The sequence below is a fragment of the Spermophilus citellus genome, assembly GCF_964194105.1.
Source record: "Spermophilus citellus genome assembly, chromosome: 10".
Lineage (NCBI taxonomy): Eukaryota > Metazoa > Chordata > Mammalia > Rodentia > Sciuridae > Spermophilus > Spermophilus citellus.
In genome coordinates, this window is record NC_138197.1 from 25010033 (window position 1) to 25022648 (window position 12616).

General features: G+C 48.2%; 1 protein-coding gene across 2 annotated transcripts in view; it reads left to right on the forward strand.

Moving 5' to 3' along the window:
* The window catches only part of IQSEC3 (IQ motif and Sec7 domain ArfGEF 3), a gene marked incomplete at both ends in the record, with an annotated part of 103443 nt that overhangs the window by 34442 nt on the left and 56385 nt on the right, over positions 1 to 12616 (forward strand). The window lies entirely within an intron of this gene.

Sequence of the window (12616 nt, forward strand, 5' to 3'; positions counted from 1 at the left end):
TCTTCTTCACCAGTTTTTCTGCCTCATTTCTCCACATCTCTTTTTTCTTGACTTGTTCTTTACTTTGCTTGAATTCTGGCCTGACATGGGCCCTGTCACCAGCTTCCTGATGTAGGAATGACTTTGGGCAAGTTATTCAACTCCCCTGGGCCTTGGTCTCCTTATCTGTATAGTGCTGGGGGTGGGGGGTGAGGGCTGGTCTGCCTGTCAAGAAAGTAGCATTTAACTAGAACCTAACTGATTTCTCAGCTGTCCAGTGAGGTCAGGTGAGGAAGGTTATTGTCCCTGCCTTATGTGAAAGGGTCAGAAGACTCAGGGATTTGTCCGCAGGAAGTACCTGTGCCTGCACTTGAACTCGGGAGAATTTGGCTCCCAATGTTCACCATTTTCACTTTTAATATTCAATAATTCTATCATCTTTCCCTTTTTATTCCATAGAAAATATCTAGATAGTTTTCAGAAGTGGTGCTATTGACCTTCACGTTACAGACATTCACCCCCTAAAATTCAATGCTACTTGTTTTCCCTCAAGGGGAAGCCAGCAAAGGTTACAGAAAGAGACAGTACTCTGGCAGAGACTATGGGCGGTGAGCCCAATAGTCCTTAAATCTAGGACCGAGGGAGGGATGGGACTCCCTGAGTCTGACCAGATTGGAAGATGGGAGGCCAAAGGGAAGGACCAGTCTCTGTGCCAATGCTCTGGGTAGTCTTCTGGCCAAGTTTTGGGTCAGACCCAGGGACATGAAGACAAATAAATCCCACCCACTTGGATCCCTGGGAAGCCCACACCTAATGGAGCATTAGGATTCCCCAAAGTGAAAATTTCTCACCTAGGAATTAGAAGGAAGAAGAGAAGTGATAGAATGAACTGGTAGAAGAGGAATGAAGACAAAGAGTGGAGCTCTGGCATGAGGGTGGCATGGAAGGAAGAGGCAGAAGGGGCCTGGTTCCTTCTTGTGGGCTGCCAGTGTTCAGACACATGGCCCAGTCTCCTTCCTAGAGATCTACTTCCTTGGCAGGGGAGGAGGAGTTTGCCCCCATCCCCAACCCCACCCCATCAGTTCAACTCAACTCAATGGACATTTTCTTGATGCTAAGGAAGCACCAGGCTTCAGTGAGGTTGAATAACTTCCACCCTCAGGAAGCTCAGGCCTGGGCAGGGGCAGGCAACAGAGAGCCTCCCTTGGGTTTGCCATGGTCTTTTCTCTGGTTCACTCCTACCCCTCAGGTTCTTCCTTGTAGCAGAACTCTGCCTGCCTGCAGCCCTGGCTTCAGGTGGGAAGGGGTAGGAGGAACCAGCGTGCCCAGCCTTGGAGTAGTCACATGGAAGGTGGGGCAGGGGAGAAGTGCTGCTCTTTGGAGCCAGGGCTCCAAAGAACTAGGGTTGATTCCAAGGTTTGGAGTGGATGTTAGGAAATCCTTTACCTTATTACCCCAAAGGTTGGTTGTTTGTCTTCCCCTTAGGCATGCAGATGCTGAGGTTGGGGCTGGAGGGGCTCTGGGGAAGGAGGGTGAGAGGTGGGAGATGCTTTGGATTGTTCTTGGAAGAGCCTGAAAGCCCTGCCCACTGCAGCCTCCCCTCCACGAGGGACAGGGAGCCTGGCCTTCAAGGTGGCCCAGGGCTTCAACTGCTGTCTGTCTCTGGTTCCCAGTTATTCTAAGTTGTCCTGTTTGTCTGTATGGTTTGTAGTTTCCTAGAGCCTGTTTTTGTCTGTCTGTCTGTCTGTCTGTCTGTCTGATGTCAGTTTCTCCCCTTCTTGGGAAGAGGATTCCTGGATGATTTCTGAACAACCCAACAGTACATGTGTCAGTTGGTCTGTCTATTCTTGACTTCCCTGGGGGAATTCCATCCTAAGGAAAGTTTTCTCCCACCAGATTCCTGCTGTATTCCTGCTCCCAACCTTATCAAAGACCCCTTCACTACCCCTTCTCCCTTCTCCTGAACCAGGTGTCCCACCTCCAGACAGGGTAGCCCAAACTTCCCCAAGGAGTTCATCTAGAGGGTGGGGGGCTAGAGCAGGTGTAAGTGGGTCACAGAGGCCCCTGGGCATCCCCTGGAACTGTGAGACAAGCCAGGCTCCTCCTACCAGTCATTCTGGCTTCCTACCAGCTCAGTCAGCCATCAGCCGGGTCATGGACTCCTCTGAGGATTTCTAGGGATAAACGAATTGATCTCTACAGGAGATCTCTATAGGGAATTCCAAACCAATCAGTCAGATCTCAGGGCCTTTGCTATGTGGATTCAGGCCGTTGTGGGAGCTCCCTCACCTTCTCTTCCTCTGTACTATGGTTAAGGCCAAGGTCAGTCCAAGCTTGCTCAGCTGTCTGTTTCATCCCTGCCCTCACGTCAGGCAGTGTCATCCCTTGGGGATAGTTACCTATCTGATCAGCTGCTGTAGCCTCAGTGCAACCCTCAGCACGGAGGAGAGACACCGGGACCTAGAGAGACCTCATGCTCCTAAAGAGGCAGAGAAGTCTCAGCCTAGTAGAGGGTAGAATGGCATTGCTGGGGGATGGGACAGACTTTCCCATCCACCTGCAGAGCAGCAGTTGGAGACTGGTACAGGAGAAACTCTTATTTACCAGGGAGAGATGTCCCCTGGCATGGGAAGACTTAAAACTGAGCAAGTCTGGAAGCCTGAGTGTCCTCGAAAGGGAGGCTGAAGCTGGGCACCAGGGACGTAGGTACAACAGAGCCGCTGTGGGCTAGCAATGGGCTCTGAGGCTGGATCTCCAGTTAGGATTATCCTGGGCTCCCTGGAGCCTGGTTCCTCACACACCCCTAGGCAAACAACCCATGACTAGGGGTAATTAGCCTCAGGTGGGAGCTGGGAGTTGGGGCCCCTTGCAGCGGGGGAGGGGGTGGGTAGGCAGCAACTGCACTCATGGTTCTTTCTCAGAGGTTGGGGAGCAGGTGGGGCCCCTTCCCCACCTCCTCCCCCAGTGCTAGCTAATGACAGGGCTTTATTCTGGGGAGCTGAATAGGCTTGTAATTGCAGCCTTACTTTTGATACCACGGGGCTCCCCTCCCTTTCAGGCTCTCAGTGACATTCTCGGAATAATGACCAGGGAGCTGGCCAGCCACCTCCCAGCATCAAGCAGAATTGCAGCCCATTTGTCTCCGTGGGTGGTAATGGGGCTGAGATGAGGAAGATTGGCTTCTATTAGAGTAAGGGGAGGAGGCGGCAGGAGGAGGGGGCGGGGCAGGGGAGGACACAGAGCAACCAACCCCTAGTTGTGGGGAGAAAGAGGAGACCTGGAGTCAGGGGGTGCCCTGGGACCCAGCAGCCTGAACTGCTTCCCTTCCTTCTGGTGCTAGCTCCTTCCTTTCATTCCCCACCCTTCCTCCAGGATGGAAGAGACGCTAATATGTCTCGAGCATGCCAGGAACGCTGTGCTGAGCACCCTCCATATTTGATCTCCCCTCATTCTGTGAGATAGATGTGATTCTCCTGTACAGATAAGCGATGTGGGATGGAGAGACATTGGGTATCTTGACAGAGGGACCACTGCTAATCGGATATGGAGCTGGAAATTAAACCCAGATCTAACTTCAAAACGCAACCTTTTTCCTGCAAAGCTGCTCTTGGATTTTTTTTTTTTTTTAAGAACTCAAGAGAAATCCTTCCAGCCATTTCATTTGGTTTCAAATAACATCTATTTCCTCTGATTATTAGTTATACATGCTAGTTGTTGGAAATGTGAAAAACACAGAAATAAAAAGAGGAAAATAAAAATTGAATCCATTCATATAAAATTAACTACAGTTAATATTTGAGGATGCAAACTTTCAGTGTTTTATTTTTCTATGATTGGGTTTTCCATTTTCCCAGCACTTAAAAAAAAAAGATTTTATAGCCTGCATTTCCCACTTGGTATACTGTATCAGTCTGGAGAGCCTCATTCTTAAACTGTCCCTCCTGGGCCCCCACTCACCCTGCTAACACACCCAGCTCATGCCCTCACCTGCTAACCAGCCAGCTGAGCAATGTCTGCAGTGTGGCTCCAGGCTCTGTTGGTGGCTGCAGCTGCTTGATGCCCTTAAGGAAGGGGCATCCTTCCAAGAATGGCTGTCGGGGGAGCCCGGCATTAGCATGGCCAGAGCATCCATTCCGCCTCTCCTCGACTCACCCTGCTGGCTGTGATGGGCCTGAAGCATGATCAATGGACCAGCCAGTGTTTACTCAGCGATTACGGAGCAATTAAATTCCCAATCGATACAGTTTAGTCCTCAAACAGCTGGGCTGGGGCGCTTCTGCGTCACCTGCCTGCTTCATTAGTCACTCTGAGGCTCAGAGGCTGCTGGGAGACTCACTTTACCCACTGGTGGAATAGAGTGGCCAAGTGGGTGGCTCTGGGCCACCTCACACGGCTTTTCCTCAGAGGGGCATGGAAAAGCCCTTGGCTTCCCTCAAAGGCCCTGAGAAGCAGGCTCCCCGCCTGCCTGGCCCTGGGGCTCTGGAGTCTGTGCATCCTCACATCAGGAAGAAGTGGGTGGCAGGGGAGGCCAGAGGAAGTGTGTGTCTCCTTTGGAGAAGCTGGGATGGTGAGACTGAACCCAGGAGGCCAAGAAAATGCCCCCTGGTGCCCTGTCACTTCTGGGAGCAGCTCTTCAGGGACTGACGATCCCCACTCCAGCTCTTTGCCTGACAGAGTAAAGCCAGCCTGGCAGGGGGGCAGGCAGGGAGCAGGCCTGCTCCTTCCTCTACGGCCTTCTGAGCATCTCCCTATCAGGCTCTCCTGGTCACCATACCTAGGGTGACCACGCAAAGGGTGCAGAAGAATTTGGTCCTAGAGCTAATGAAATCTGTTCCCTGTCCCTGAGGAACTGTGTTACCTGTCACTTCCCTCTGTGTGCTTTTTGCCCCATTTGTGTCTTCTTTTATTAGACACAAAAGCCAAAATAAGTGTGAAAGTACTTGGAGCTCGGGAGAGGTTATTAAAACATAATAGAGAATACAGGTTGAGTGTCCCTTATCTGAAATGTTTGGGGCCAGAAATGTTTAGAATTTTGAAATTTGGGGGATTGGGGGAATATATTTATATACCAAATGAGATATTTTGGGAATGAGACCCAAGTCTAAACAGCATTCATTTCTATTTCGTGTACACTTCATTTCTATTTCATATACACATAGCCTAGGGATGATTTTTTGCTGTTGTTGTTGTTCCAGGGATTGAACTCAGAGGCACTCAACTACTGAGCCACATCCCAGCACTATTTTGTATTTTATTGAGATAGGGTCTCACTGAGTTGCTTAGGGCCTTGCTAAGTTGCTGAAGCTGACTTCGAATTTGTGATCCTCCTTCCTCAGCCTCCCCATTCTCTGGGCCTGAGGGTAATTTTACACAACATTTTTAATAATTTTGTGCATGGGGTATGGAATTTTCCACATGTGACATCATTTCCATGTCCAGAATGTTTCAGATTTTGGAGCATTTTGGATTTTAGATTTTGATATTAGGGATGCTTAATCTGTGTTAGAACATCTGTGTCTCGTCATGACTTGGCTTTCGGATCTCCTGATCCTCACGGCTCACCTTAGCTAAAATTGAAACTCATGTTTACAGCCAACGCTTTGTCCAGGCCAATTTCCTTGTATAATTTTCCCTCCCAGACCTTGAGACATCTTTTTAAGACTGGCCTGTTCATGTGACCTAGGCTGTCTACCAAGGGTACTTAAGAGACTTAATCTTTTCTTGCTGGGGATTGTGCCATATTAAGGAAGGGCTACTTTTGCAGTGTGATTAGAGAAGACTAGAGAATTCCTTCTAGTTCTACATTTCTATTTGTGTCTCCTACCATGGGTGTGGGGAGAGAATATTAGCTATTATATATTCAGCACCTGATCTGTGTTATACAAGTATTATTTTATTTAACTCTCAGTTGTAGCTTGTGAAATGTTATTCCCATTTTACAGACAAGAAAACTGGGGATCAGAAAGGCTGAATGACTTCTCCAAGAGCCACATACCTGGTAAAGAGCAGAGCCAGATTTGAACCAAGTATCTGTCCTTTGCAGGCCGTAGCTGGCCCAGTCAGATGAGAAAAGGGAGGGGTTCAAGTACATGGGGCTTTTCTTTCCTTCCCTCTACCCTGCCCCACGAGGCTGTTCCCAGACTCATCAGAGCAGCCAGGCTGAAGAGAGAAATGACCCAGGGGAATATTTTTAGGGACAAAAAAAGAAAACCAATTCCAGGTTTTATTAGTTAAAGAAACTAAACATAACTGAAGATTATACTTCCAGAACAACAAGATGAAAGCTACCACAAGTAATAGCTAGCTCTCTCTGTGCTATTGGTAGTTGCTAATGCACTTTGTCCAGTTTTCTGGGAAAACCTGTTTTTGTTTTCTGTACTGAAGAATCTTGTTTGAATTTCTTGGATATTCTTTTCTCATCCCCAGTAAGAGGAACCTCTTTTTGCAGGCCTAGAAAATTTCTAACCCCATGATTTCCTGTGCTTTTGTTTTGCTTTCTCTGCTGAAAAGTCCTCTTTATTCATTCACTTATAACAAATAACCTGACCGTGAAAATCATTTATAATTTCTATAAATGTATCTAATGTATGACAAAAAAAATTAAAAATTTGTTTCTTCAAACCAAGAGGGGAAGAAAGAGAATATCTGTACCGAGTGTGACTTAATCCGATCAGGTCTGCTTAGGGACTTGACTGCCTTTGAGGGGCCTTGGAATGGTTTAAGAAAGGAGGTTCTGGAAATTTCTTTGGTGATGATTAAAAAACAAACAGGAAAGAGCTGTCTGTGAAGGAAGCCTGGAGTGTGCTGCTGCCTCCGGCAGGAGGGAGAATGGGGAAACAGAGAGTGGGCTCATGGATGGAGGGGCACCAGCTGAGCAGGAGAGCCAAAGGACCCCTCCAGAAGTGACTGCCTACAGTTTGCAGCTGGGGAAGTGCAGGCCAGAGTAGAACATGGGCTCCTGGATCAGACAAGACACCCTTCTCTAGGCCTGAGTTTCCTCAATATGACATGGGGGTGGACTGGCTAATTCTCAAGGCCCCTCTAGCAGCGATTCTCTTCAGAAGGTGTGCTGCCTTGGCCAGGGATGGGCCACATGAGCAGAGACTAGGAGCATTTACAGAGCAAGATGACAGGTCAGTGATCTGATAAAATAGGAGACCAAGAGGCCGATGGGAAATCCAGCCCTGGAACTATGTGTGCCCCTTGCCTATGCAAGGAAAGGGCAGAATTCAGTTGCCCAGTGCATGGGGTTTTATTTCTATATTTCACATATTGTTTAAACACTGCTTTTATAATACAAAAGAAAAAAATTTGTTTTTTGTTTTTGGTACCAGGGATTGAACCCAGGGGCACTTAACCACTGAGCCATATCCCCAGCTCTTTTTAATATTTTATTTAGAGACAGGGTCTTGCCAAATTGCTTAGGGCCTCACTAAGTTGTGGAGGCTGGCTTTGAACTCACCATCCTCCTGCCTCAGCTTCCCGAGCAACTGAGATTACAGGCATATACCACCAAGCCCGACTCAGAATAAAATTTTTAAGAGAAGAAAAAATGATGTCTCACAGCTCACCTCTGTGAGCTTCCCCATGTGTCTGGAGCAGTGCAGCCTAGGTATTAAGATGTGCCCTCTAAGGGCCCCAGGGAAGAACCAGTCACCCACTCCCTGCCTCCATGCTGGCAGCTCTCAGCACTTGTCCTGGACTTGGGTGCACGGTTTTTTACTCCAAGAACAGACATGATGGGTCATGAAGGAGGATTAAGGGGAAAGTCAGCCCTGACCCTAACAAGCAGCACCTTTAAAGGCTCTTCCTGATTACAAAATTCCTCCCACCCCCTCTCCTGATTCTCACCCCAAGGATCCTCACCTTCTGGCCTTGCAAGAGAATTACTGTCTCCATTTTACAGCTGAGGAAACTCTCAGAGACGATGGGCCACTTGTTCCAGGTCACAAAGGTAGAAGCTGATAGAGCCACGAGCCAACCAGAATGAGGAGATCCTGGTGTGGTCACCATGTTTTGTGTCTATGTTAAAGCTTTGAAGGTTTGGAGAATGAACTAGGCTATCCAGAGGTTCTTGAACTCCAGGAAAACTGACTCATCAGAAACAAATTCATAAGAAAGTGAAATATCTTATTACTATTAATTTACTAGTTCCTAATGAGAAATTAGCCAAGAGAACTGGATACACATATTAATTGATGACTAAAGAATTTAAAAAACATGAGCGTCCTCTCCCGTTCTTTTCTGGGGCAGAGGAATGAGCCCATGTGGTTTTGTGGATTCCCTTCTGAGAAGGAAAGGGAGAGAAGGTGAGGAGATAGTAGGAGAGTGCTTCTGAAGCACTGTGACATGGAGCCGGTGAGAGTTCAGACTAGTGTAATTCAAACCCAAGTTCAAGTCCTGGCTTGGCCACTGACAAACTCTAACCTTGGATAGTTACTTAGGCTTTCTGATTCTCAGCTTGCCCATCTATAAAGTGGGGATAACGGCAGCACTTGCCTCTCAGAGTGTTTGGAAGGTAAAATGAGATGCACTGAGAGGTGCGGAGCTAGCTATTTTAAAGCTGGATTTTCAGGGCTGGAGGTTTAACTCAGAGGTAGATTGCTTACTTGTGTGGTGTGTGCAAGGCCCTGGGTTCTTCCTCAGCAAAACAAATACACATACCCACACACACAGCAGATTTTCAAGAGCAGAGAGGAAGAAGTCAGAAATTCAGCAAGATCCAGGATCAAGAAGCCCAAGGACGCCTGGGAAATGTTTAGAAAGAATGGACTGACCACTGCAGGATGCACCCAGTAGCAAGCAGGAGGGGACTTGCTACCCTGTATGTGGTTCATGGTCACTGTATTAGGCAGCTTATAATCAATTTAAAAGGAGGAAAGGTTTATTTTGGCTCATGGTTTCAGAGGTTTCAGCCCATGGTTGCTTGGCCTTGTTGCTTTGGGCCTGTAGTGAGGTAGAACACATGGCAGAGTGTATGTGGTGAAGCAGAGCTGCTCACCCCAGGTGTCCAGAAAGCAGAGAAAGAGAGAGAGAGAGAGAGAGAGAGAGAGAGAGAGGAAGGTGCTGGGGGTCCCAATATTTTCTTATGGGCACACCCCCAATGACCTAACTTCCTCCCACAAGGCCCCACCTCCTAAAAGTGCCACCAGCTCCCAGTGGTGCCATCAGCTGGGCTCCCAGTCTTCCACATTCCAGACCCAAACCATAACAATCCCCGAGCTGTGCCCTTCAGAGAGAGGGTAAGGTCCCTCCTTTGGGATGACAGGAGCAGAAGAAGCAGTCTTCAGTTGTGTCCATTCAAGCCCTGCCTGTGACATATGGAGTATTGGCTAGAAAGAGCCCAACATTAGAGAGAGAGAGAGAGAGAGAGACTCTGACTCAGAACTGAGGGACCAATTTGGAGCAGAGATCAAAGCAGCTAACGGCCCAGATGAATGTCAATCAAGTCAGTTCAGCAGGCTCAGGGAGATTTTTCCAGACATCACCCAGCACGAGGCTGTCATCCTGGAGGATGGAATGAGATTAAGAGCACAGGCATCTTACCAGGAAAGTCTTCTTGCCAGCAGCAGTTTGACCGTCTGCTCACCTAAAAGGAGCCTGTTAGACCCTGTCAGGGAAAGGTCTATGGCCCGGCACTGCTCCCTACCCTGCCCCATGGGCTGCTCCTCAAGCTGGGATCTCCGAGGCTTCTTACCAGAACCAGTATGTCCTGCAGAGACAGTGAACAGATGTTACATGGTCCTATATGCTGCAGCAGCCCAGTATTGCCCGTTCCTCCTAAACACTTTCAGATAGAACCCATGACATCTCAAGGCGCATGGAGTGTGGCCAATCTGATGCTGCCAGCTTGGGTTTTCTACTGCATCAAGAAAGAATGAGGCCAGACATCAGGAAGGACTTCTTATAGAAGGAGAATCTTGCTCCATAGCAACGAGATCATGTCCAAGATTACTGGTAATTCTGCCGTTTCCTTTTCTTGGGTCACAAGACTCCTGCTTTCAACAAGCACACTGTGACTTGCATAGGCACGCACCTCTAGGCCATCAGAGACCCTATGGTGAAATTGAGCTTGTGAGGCATTGTCCTTCCCTGGAAATAACTCAGGACCAAAGGAACGTCCACCATGGTGGGGAGAGTAGGATTGACCTTGGTTGGAACAGGAGAAGAATGGAATGAGGGACTTTATAGCCCTGAGAATACAAAACACCGGGGCAAGGTGTCATGGCCTGCCCTGGAATGGGCTGGGTACATAGAGTTTGTGTGAGCCACCATAATAGGCTCTGGGAGGGGCCACAGAGGAGGACATAAGGTCCCCACTCTCCAGGGAGCAATTGACTTATGAACTTGGAACTGAGGAGGCATGGCACCCAAACAGGTGCTACAGGGTTCTTGAACATTAATTCATTAACTCTCCCAGCAAAATCATGGAGTAGTTATCCCCATTTTTGTACGTGAGGAAACAGGCTCAGAGAAGTTAAGGAACCAGCTCAACCCCACACAGCTAGTAAGCAGTGGATTTGAAGCAAGGATGGTCTGCCTGGTTCTAAATCTCCCACTTGTTACTCGCTGCTGTCTCCCAGTCTTTCTTACTTTCTGTTATGCTTCTCTTGGCACCATCTCTAACTCGGAGCTTCAGAAATTACACCACACAGAAAGCCCAATACCTCTCCATTGAGACAAATCCAGTGCAAGACACATATAAAAAAAGATAATTCAAGTTGGACTGTTCTTCATTCTAAAGTAACAGCCTTCCTACGGCTCGAACTCTTTTACAATGGTCTAGGGAAAACGGATGATGCTCTTGCTTTTTGTTTTCTTATTTGACAGAATGAATGTTGGAAATCCTGAAAAAAGAAAAAGGGAGCTACTCCTTACGAGCATTTTGCATTAATTATTTCCTCCATTTTCACTGTCTTCTTATGGCAGTGGGGCACAAGGTCAGGTGACTTACCCAAGGCCACACAGCAGGTGCATGGCGCAGGTGCATGGCTCAGCTGACTTCACACCCAGGCAGTGTGGCCACATCTGCATTTGTGACCACAGTCGGCTGCCACCACCTGTGGTCTCCCATGCTCCCTCCTCTCAGGGACACCAAAGGTACTCACACCCTGGACTAGTTGGGCTGATACCTCTCTTACTGGGTAGCCTTCTCCCAACATCCCATTTCTGTGAGCTGCTCTTTTTCTTTTGATTTTTTTGTAGTGGGAGTTGAACCCAGGGGCACTTTACCACTGAGCTACATACCCAGTCCTTTTTGTTTTTTAATTGATTATGTCGAGACAGGTCTTGCTAAATTGCTGAGGCTGGCCCTAAACCCGCCATCCTCCTGCCTCAGCCCCCAGACTCCCTGAGACTATAGGTGTACACCACTGCATCCAGCTCCATTCACCTGTGGCCTTGGCTGGTCAACCACTGTCCATGTGGAGATCATCACAGATCCAGGCCATGAAGAGCCAGAAGGGGAACCCACCTAAGGAAAAACTCCATTTTCTTTCCTAAAACTCTTCCTTGCTGTCATGTTGGGGTCCCACACTGTGAGCACAACCCAGCTGCAGTCAGAGCCCTGCCATCTCACCAGCCCTGCCAGCATGGAGTTGGAGGGGCCACTGCCTTTGAAGGTGCATCTCTGACCCTTGTGGATCTTCAAGATCCTGATTGTTCTGGAGCCTCCTCCATCATACACCGTGCAAACTTGGTGCTCATGTGAAGAAGACACCAGGAAGCCAGGAAGAACATTGCCGATAAGGAGAAGTTGGGGTATGAGGACGCAAATCAGAACTCAGATTCTCCTGAGAAGGGATAGAATACACAGGGTATGAAAATCTTCCAAAGTCCTGTTTCTTGTGTTGGTTACATGCAAATATTTTTCTTTATGCCTCACATATCTGTTGTACATATTTGCATATAAAATAGTTCATAATAAGAGAAAAATTAAGCAAAAACTAGTGTTCACCAAGGCTTAAATCCTTTGTGTGTGTGTGTGTGTGTGGTGTAGGGGCTGGAACCCAGGGCCTCGTGTATCCTGGACAAACTCAACCACACTACAACACCCCCCTCAGGCTGAAAATCTTAAATGCTGTCCAAATCAGCCGTGGGATGATTTTAGGTTGTATGTTCAAGGGAAAATTCCAGATTCTCCCTTTTAAGATGGGGAGATGAGAGTGTGAGGAGACAGGCACTGCCTTCTTCTAGGGGGAGTGGTGCAAACAGACATGAAAGGTAAGAAACTGTGAGGTGTACTCAGGTGCCCCCGGAATTTGTCGGCCAGGCCAAAGAAAAACATGCAGATGTGAAACTGTGTGGTGCCTTAGGGAGGGGCAGGATGACATTCTTGATTTGGCTTCCAGATCCGGGCCCATTTATGAGAACATAAAGTGCTTGGAAATAGTCGGGTTCCAGGGGCAATGAGATAGCATTAGTCAGAGGTCCAGCTTGGGAGCCTGTGAGGGAGATGATATCCTGAGAAGGCCTGGGGAAGCTTCCAGAAGAGGCCTCCATGAGCACTTTAGAGTTCTCCCTACCAGATGTTAGCTTTCATGGTTGAATGGGCAAAGCAGGAGGGTTCCGTATTTACCACCTAGGACAGTCAGCAGTGACACCCTACTGTGAGTGGGTGGCCTGGATGGGGAAAGGC